Here is a 9,885-nt window from a genome sequence, read left to right as displayed (position 1 = left end):
TTATGTTGTTTATTATTTAATATTGGTAAGTAAATTAAAATAAATTAAAGAAAGGAATTAAAAAGGAAGAGATGAATAAAATAAGGAGGGAAGAGGGAGTGTTCATCTTTTTTTCTTTGGCTATTGCCGTGAGTGAGGAGAAGGAAGGGAGATTTGGTTATTGGATTTTGGCTTGGAAGATGGCTAGAATGAGGTATGTATTGAATGATTCTTGAAAATCTATGCATGTTTGAGATGGTTAGTTCAAATTCTACTCATCCTATAGATTAGACTTAGGATTTTGAGGTTGAAATTCGGCCAATAAGCTTGAAACTCTTAGTAGATGTGTTAATGTCATTAAAATGGATAGTAATGTAGGATATGGTGAGTGGTTAATTGCTTTTAACTTGAAAGTTGAGGTTAAAAGGGGTTAAGTGATTGCCGAATCTAATTTAGGGGTGGAGGATTGTGTTCATGTTATATTGGATAGGTAGAGGTTGTAATGAGGTTGAAATTGTTGAATTGTTAGCTTGGTAACTAATGAAGTAATCGGCCATATGGGGTAAAAATGGGATGTTCATTTTAGTTGTTGTTTCATTTTTGTGAGAAATGGGTCAAGTATTCATGAGATGAAATTGTGTGATTAGATAAATTAAAGGTAATAGTATAGTTGATGAATATATATAGATATACATATTCGGCCATCACTTAGGAGCTTATGTGATGTTGAGTTTAAGCTTTGCATATTCGGCTATATGTATATATACATATATATGTAAGCCCATTCGTGATATTACCTTAGGACTATGTATATATAACCGACAAAAAATGGAGAAAACTAGCAAAGGTGAAGGCCGAATGAGCTATAGGTGGTGTGGATGCTTTAAATGTGTTATGAACAATTATAAGTTAAATTAAGGTTGCTAAATTACCATTGTCATTGCCGAATATACAAACATACATATGCATGTGTAATTGAAGTATGAATGTTTAGCAAGATGGTTAAACTAGTTAAATTATTGATTTAGCTCAAGGAGTTAAAGGAGGTGAATCGAGCAAAGGCAAAGAAAAGGTCATCGAGTAGCCGAGTTGGAACCGTCTTACCCAACACGAGGTAAGTCATTAAGCATGTAGTTGGTATTATTTCAAATGGTCATAATGTTTATGTATTGATGCTGAATGGAATGAATAAATATACATATATATATATGCATGTACGTATGTGATGATGAAATTGTTGAATGAAAAGAAAAGAGGTAAGATGTACTGAGTTGTTGATCTCGGCACTAAACGTGCGGGTATAACCATTTATGACCATGAGATTGGCGCTAAGTGCGCGGGATTAAATTGTACAGCACTAAGTGTGCGATTTGACTATGTTGCACTAAGTGTGCGAAATGAATATGATGCACTAAGTGTGCGAATTGACCATGCGGCACTAAGTGTGCGAGTTTGACTATGTAGCACTAAGTGTGCGATTTGATTACGTAGCACTAAGTGTGCGAGTTGATTATATAGCACTGAGTGTGCGGACTCAATATACATTCGTGAATCATTATGGACACTATGTGTGCGACACTATTGAGTCGATCGCGGACAGCGGATCGGGTAAGTGTCTTGAGTACATGGCTAATAGGTGCTATGCTTATACTTGGTGTTGAGCTCGGTAACTTTGAACCTATGTGACAAATATACTTGAAGTCACGTACATAAAATTTATCGTAGGATGGGTGAAAGGCCGTTTAGTCGTTTGATTGTAACGAAAATAAATTGATTTATGAAAATGCTTCAATGTCCTATTGATGAGTATATGGAATGTGAATGCATGAATTGATATGAAACTGAATCGATAGGTTGGAGGAACTATGGTATGGTTCGGTATGGATGGAGTAAATTGTCTCGTTCCATTTTGTTTCCTCTTGTGATAATGTTATTGATGGATGGTAGTGCATTGCTTATGACTTACTGAGTTATAAACTCACTCGGTGTTCCCTTGTCACCCATTATAGGTTGCTTGGACTCATCTATTTTTGCGGGGTCAGGCCGTCATCGAAGTCATCACACCGGATAGCAAGTTTTGGTACTTTCTTCTTAGTTGGCTTAGAAGAACATTTTGGCATGTATAAGCTATTACGTTGTGTTTGAACTTTGGCATGTAAACTTTAAGCCGTGCGAAAATGGCACGAATGTTCGATTGAGTTGGATCAAGGGTAGGCATGAAATGGACCTAGTTACTTTCGTAACAGATGCTGGCAGCAGCAGTGTCATGAGATTGAAAAATCACTAAAAATAGTAGGAGTGGAATTAATTGATGAATAAATTATGTAATTGAAGCTCGATGAGTCTGTTTTCATGAGGAAGTAACGAAAAGATCATATGGGCAGTATATTAAGAGATAATCAGATTTTTGTGGGACAGGGCCAGAGCGGTTTCTGGATTCCCTGCTCCGACTTTGGAAATTCATTATAAATTAACCAGAGATAATTAGGGGTCGTACCATATATGTACAGATTCTTCTCTGAGTCTAGTTTTCATAGAAACAAACGGCATCAGTATTGAAGCCCTGTGCAGGGAGATATCCAAGTCGTAATGGGTAAAGGTCAGTGTAGTCGACCCCTGCAACTTGGGAGACTTTGACTAATAAACTGTACTAATTGGCCCGACCAAAAATTCTAGAAAAAAATAAATAGATGGGAACATGAGTCTAGTTTCTGGGAAAAATTACGCAACTGATTTTCGAGTTATGAAACTCAAGATATGATTTTTAAAACGACTAGTACACAGATTGGGCAGTGTCTGGAAAATAAATTTTATAAGGGGTTAAAGTCAGTTAACACCTCGTGTTCGACTCCGGTGTCGGTTTCGGGTTCGGGGTGTTACACCTTTACTTGCATCATTTCCTTTATATAAAACTAGACCCAATAAGCTTTAATTTCATATCTTATTCAGTCTCTAACTCAATTTTCACAATTTTTAGTGGATTTTCAAATTCAGACTATTACTGCTGTCCAAAACTGTTTTAGTGCAAATTCATAGTAATTATCATAAGCTCATTAATCATGGACTCATCATTTCATGAAACCCATATCTCATTACACAATGTAAGTTAACATGATATTACAACACAATTCATAATCATAAGTATAAGGATGTTCATCTTTCAAACCTTTTTACTTGTTTATCATGTATACACATACATATGCATGAATTCGCTTACTCGTCATTTATCACATTTCAATAAGGCATCACTTATGAGTATAATGTACGTACCTGTACATATCCATAGCATATAAATTAACTTTACCTTTATCACCATGCCCATCTCGGGACTTTCATCGTATTATTCATTATAATACCCGTTGAATTTCTTGAAAATCTCGATGGATAGCTCATTTACCGTCAAGTCATACAAGTGATTATTTTCAAGCAAGCACTTCCGCGAACCTCACATATTACGGTGGGATTACCAGTTCAGGCTAAATCCCCCGTAATATAAACTTATAGAGCGATGTCAGGATTACCAGTCCATGCTAAATCCCTTGCGATGACATATTCTCAAATGAGATCGGATCTGAATTACCAGTCTAGGCTAAATTCAGATCCTAATTGGATTACCTGTCCGGGCTAAATCCTTAATGTATACATATTTTTCGGGAGGCTCAATCACTCAAGGAACACCCGTCCAGGCTAGATCCTTTTCTATATTTGAGATAAACAGATTACCCGTCCGGGCTAAATCCTTTTCTGCAACACATGCAAGATCTCAAGTCATGTAACCCATGGTTTATCCATCGGATTTCCCTTTTTATTCAACCGAGATTTTTCTCTTTTCATCAAGTATATCATTATGCATAGCTTATCATGCAATTTACATCCAATTCAACACATTTTCATGTTTATTTAGACATTAGTCCATGAAATAAACATGGTATTGCATACAATTATATTTAGGCATTTGTTACAATATATAATCTTTATATCAACTAAATAAATATCCATCACACAATGCTAACACATCAATTTAAGTTCAAGTATGAACAATAATATCATTGCATTATCATTGACATATGAACTTACCTCGGTTTCGAGTACAACTATTTATTTCGAGTTTGTGCTTAACCTTGTTCAACCTCGTTCTAGGCCCGAATCTTGTTTTTCTTGATCTATAATATCAAATTTAGCCTAATAATTAGTCACATTATTCATATGGGTCCAAAAATCATATTTTTATAAATTTGCATTTTGACCCCTAAACTTTTACATATTTGCACTTTTGCCGCAATGCTCGTAAAATGATTTTTATTTAATTTCCTTGAATTTCAAGCCTATCTGAATCATTTTCATAACTATGGAAGCCCCTAATTTCCACTAGATCGCCCTTTTATAACCAACTTTACAATTTTTACAAAACAGTCCTTTCAGACGTTTTCATCAAAAACCACTTAGTAAAAGTCATTTATTACACACCGAGCCTTCATATTCTACCTTTAAACATCAAAATACATGCATATAATTCATGGGTAAATTTTTAAACACAAACCCTATCTCAAATAAATTGTAGAAATAGTTAGAACATATTACTGGGACTTAAAAAATGCATAGAACGTTAAAAACGGAGCTCAGAATCACTTACTATTGAGCTTGAAAGCTTGGCCAAACCCTAAACATGGCTTCTCTTGGTACATTCAGTTGAAGCAAGAAGAAAGGGACACATTTGGGTTTTAAAATTTGTCTTTTAATTCATTTTACCCCTAAATGACCAAAATACCCTTTTTACTATTCTTTCAAATTTTACCCAACCAAGACCATTTTTGTCCAACAAGTTATAAAATGGTCTAATTACCATTTAAGGACCTCCCGTTTAAAATTTCATAACAATTAGACAGCTCTAACATTAGAACTCAACTTTTATACTTTTTACAATTTAGTCATTTTGACCAAATTAAGTGCCCAAGTGTCGAACTTTTCGAACAAATTTTCAAAAAATCATTCTGTGAAATCTAGACCATAAAAATATAATAAAAATAAATTTTGTTACGTCGGATTTGTGGTCCCGAAACCACTGTTCCGACTAGGCCTTAATTCGAGATGTTATAGATTCTAAGTTGATTAATTGAAATTTCTTTCTAATTAAACCCTTATTATTGCATTAACTCATGCTATGGATTCCCATATTAGATTTGACTCTAATTCGGTAGATTTATGCCGTCCTATTTCTAGGATTGCATGCAACTCCATTCAACTATGTAATATCTACTCTTAAATAGGATCTATTTAACCACTGATTTAAACACATCAAACATGGATCAATAATCTAAAAATATCAAACCAAGAATTAAGCACACATAATTGAGAACAAGAAATTAAGTATTTGTAACGGCCTTTTTTTTCAGTGAAATCGGAACAGTGGCTTCGAGACCACAAATTCGATCCGAAAATAAGCTTTATTTTTATTTCATTATATGCTCTGTATTATAATAGGCATGTCGTGTGAAAATTTTGATACGAAAATTTTATCAATTAAGTGTTTAATTACAAGGAGGACTAAATCGCATAAAATGTAAAAGTTGAATTCTAGTAGCTATAAGGATTAAATAACTATGTAATTCAAATCTAGAGGCCCTTATATGGTAATTAGACCATTAAAGAAAAGTATGTAGATTCTTGGTGACTTATCCATGGAAATATAGAAAAAGGGCAAGGACTAAATTGGAAATTGCAAAATACTTAATTAATTAAAAGATGAAAAGAAAATATCCTCTTAATTTCTCATCATCTTCCACCTAAAAACACATGGAAACCCTAGGAGAGAGAGAGGAAGCTTTCAAGGCCTAATTGGGTAAGTTTTCTTGTCCCATTCTTAGTAATTTTGATATTTTTGAAACCGAGATAATTTAGTCCCTCTATTTGAGGGATTAATTTGAAAAGTTATCAGAGTATGGAAAATGGTTTAAGGATGTATATGCTGAAAATTAGAAATTTATGGTAGAAAATGAAAGGTTGTTGATAGATAAACAACTTTTACAAAATGATTTTTGATGGAAACATGATTTAGAGACTAAAATGTAAACTTTTGAAATTAAAGAAAAAATTATGAATTTTTATGAATACAAGTGCCGTAAAATTTGTAATGAGATTTTGGTTAGGCTTGGAATAGGGAGTAAATTGCACAAGTTTTATTTTCTGAGCCTAGGGACGAAATCGAAATTTATAGAAAAGTTAGGGGCAAAATGATAATTTTTCCTAGGATGTAAATTGAGTCTTTTCAAATATGAAATGTGTGAAATTGATGATTAAATTTATTTATATAGATCTTGACAACACTAATTCAATGTTAGATCGAGGAAAAGAAAATGTTTTGGATTAGTAGATTTCTAATGCGAACAAGTGTCAAGGTAAGTTTGTGTTACTTAATCGGGCAAGTAAATATGTTTAAGTGAATGTTGTGTTGTATGGAATGTGATTTATATTGATGTACATTACTTGAATGCTATAATGAGAAATTTAATACATGCTTGAAATGGTGAAAAAGGGGTTAAGTCCTGATTGAATATTGGATTCCAATAATTATATGCGCTTGCTCGAAATGAATAAGGTCCTGCATTTGTTGCGGATAGGATTTAGCTCAAACGAGTAATCCTATTAATCTTGTTATATAAAGGATTTAGCCTGGATGTGTAATCTTGATATAATACCTCTCGAGTATACGTTACGATTAGGGTTTAGCCTGGACTGGTAATCCTAATTGAGTTCTTCTGAGCATAGGTTATATAAAGGATTTAGCCTAAATTGGTAATCCTGTTATAAGATATGTAGCTTGAGAGTATGTTTCTTGAGTTAGTGCCCTAATGGGTACCCTCAAGTAAGAATTGACGGGTTATGGAACCGTACACCTCGAGTGTACTACTTGAGCATCCATCGGAATTCCAATGATTCAACAGACATTAAACTCTTGACATGGTATGAGAATTATGAGATTAAATGATAATGACTTGAAAGAATATTGCATGATGAGCTCATCTATGTTTACTTGATTGTTATGAAGATTTTGGTGACTAACATGTTTGGTTGAATGCATGTGTTTAGGCAATGTTGCTAATGGATGGTAATATGATATTGTATGCTTAGATTTAATAACGGGATTGGTAAGTTTAGTTTCCGTTATACGAACTTACTAAGCATGTAATGCTTACTCCGTTTTATTTTTCCCCTATTTTATAGTGCTCGGAAGCTCGCGAGGATTGGAGATCACTGGAGCATTGTCACACTGTCAACTAGTCATTTTGGGTATACTTAGTAAAATCATTTTGGTATAATGGCATGTATAGGACAACTTGACCATTAATAGCTTGATAATGATGTTTTGTAACCTAGCCATTGGAATGGCTAGTAATGGTTCATTTTGGTATTACTAAGTAGGTTATCATGATATATATATACATAGGTGTTATGCTCAGTATATGTGAACAAAGGATGTTACTGCCTAGTTAATTCAAGGTAAGAATGTAAACACACATGCATGTAACGGTATGCTATGTTGAATGATGGAAATTACCTAAATTGAATGCTTGAAATGGTTGGTATTGGTTGTGTGTTTCAAGTGCAGGTCTTGGGTGAAATTTTGGGTGAGAAATGATGCTAGAAATGGCTTCTTTTTGTCTACACAGGCAGACACACGGGTGTGTGTCTAAACCGTGTGTGACACACGGCCTGGTAACATGGGCAGTGGTTAGGCCATGTGTCTCTTGCACCTCAGTTTTAAGAAACAGAATGCTCAGAATTGGGCACACAGGCAGAAACATGGGCGTGTGTCTCAATCGTGTGGTTGACACGACCTTGGACACGGGCGTTTTACACAACCGTGTGAAAACTGCACCTAAATTTCAAAAATTAAATTTGCCATACGGCTTAGCACACGTGTATGTGACTTGGCCGTGTGACTTCAAATTCTTCATGCCTTAAAAGTCAGAAAGTTACACAAGTTAGGGACATGGATGTGTGTAGTACACGGCTTGACCACACGGGTGTGTCCCTAGGCCAAACGGGCGTGTGAGCCTGCAACTTGGAAAATTTTTGAAATGTCCTGAAAAAAATTCTTAGAGGTTCCGATTAAGTCCCAACTCGTCTTTGATGCTTGTAAAGGGCCTCAAGGGTCCAATTAAGAGACGTTCTGAATAACCTCGAAAATGAATAGTAACTTACACGGATTATTTGTAAAATGTTCTAAAAATTCTGGTAATGCTCCGAAACTCTGTTCCGATGTCGGAGACGGGTTAGGGGTGTTACAATATTTGTTGCGTAAATAAGAATTAAACAACTGAATCCATCATAGAGGTCATCTCTCTAGGTATTTAGAAAACTAGTTCATGCTTGCAAATAAACACATCCAAGACATAGTATAACTGAAAAAAATAAAGAAACTCATGATAACTTCCTAAGAAATCAACTGGGAATCTTTAATCTTGACGGAAACCTACTTCAGAATTGGCTTTAATGATGTTTTTCGAGTTGTTTTCTTGAATATTATATGACGGCTCACGCATATCTTCTTATTTTTGTCATATATACGTCTTAAAATGCCTAAAAATCTAAAAATTGCAATTTTTTGTAGTTTGGTGTGCAATTATGTGAAAGTGACACAGCCTACCACACACCCGTGTAGGTCACACGGCTGTGTGGTCTAGCCATGTAGAATGGTTCAACTCGTGTGGGTCACGCAGCTTGCTCTAACACTCAAATTTTCACTCATTTTTCGTTCATTTTGCTTTCAAGTGCTCTATTAAGCATTAAAACATGAATTTAAAGGATTAAGAGTACAATATTCACAATTAACATAGGATAATCATCCAAAAACACATTAAGAATGAGGTTAAAACATGTTACTTTTAACACTTATTAAATATCCCCGCACTTAAATGTTTTCTTGTCCTCAAGCAAAGTTCTCAACCCACATTCAAGTTAACTTCCCTCGATTTATTGTTTCTACCGATAATGTCTTAAGATAATTTATAGATAATCATAAATTGGAAATTTAAACTCAAATGACACTAAAGAATATAAGCAATCCAAATAGAAACTTTTAAAGCATAAAAACATAGGCATCTGTATTGGAAAATGAGTTTGGAAAACGTAGAAGAAAATAAATTTAGGAAAAAACCAGAGTTTTAAAAATTTTTCCAAAACAAGATCTTGGTTGTGATATCTACAATAATAATCACTTAATCAAAATTGTACCTTTTTGATTCGTTTAGGATGAGAACTTTGACTGAGTAGTCTTCTTCGCTATCCTCAAGCTCATGTTTGCTGAATGTGGTCTCGCTTCGAATAAAAAAAAATTCACAAAAATTACCAGTGGGGTAATTTCGTAATTTCTCAAAAATTTTAGGTAAAGTTGTAAATCAGAAAAATATCTCTAGAATTTTTTTGAAATAGTATCTTTAGAGAATTTTCTCTTTACAATTTTCTCTTGAATTCAAGTATGTGTGAAATAATGACCTAATGCTCTCTTTATATAGGGAGAGTTTAGAGAGTTCAACTATGATTAAACTTAATCACTTTAATATTAAATTAATATAATATTTATCAAGATAAATATTTGATTAAATTTAATATTAAATCTTATTAAAATAATAAAATATTTAAACATTAAATTAAATTAAAATTTAAGATAATTAGGTTAATATTAAATTAATAAAATACTATTAAGATAAGTATTAAATTAAATTTAATATTAAACTATTAAAATAATATTATTTTTGGAATAGTTAATCTGAAATCAAATTCTCTGGTAGAGTCCCAGTAGGAGTGTAACTCTTTCACTGCTCAACCACCGAATACCAACCGATGCCAGCCATCGGGACACTGCCATCACAGCCACCGGTGCTGTTGTGTCTAGTGATGCAGGTG

This window comes from Gossypium hirsutum, chromosome A13 (assembly GCF_007990345.1).
Source record: "Gossypium hirsutum isolate 1008001.06 chromosome A13, Gossypium_hirsutum_v2.1, whole genome shotgun sequence".
In the NCBI taxonomy this organism is placed as follows: domain Eukaryota; kingdom Viridiplantae; phylum Streptophyta; class Magnoliopsida; order Malvales; family Malvaceae; genus Gossypium; species Gossypium hirsutum.
This window is presented reverse-complemented; position numbering follows the sequence as displayed.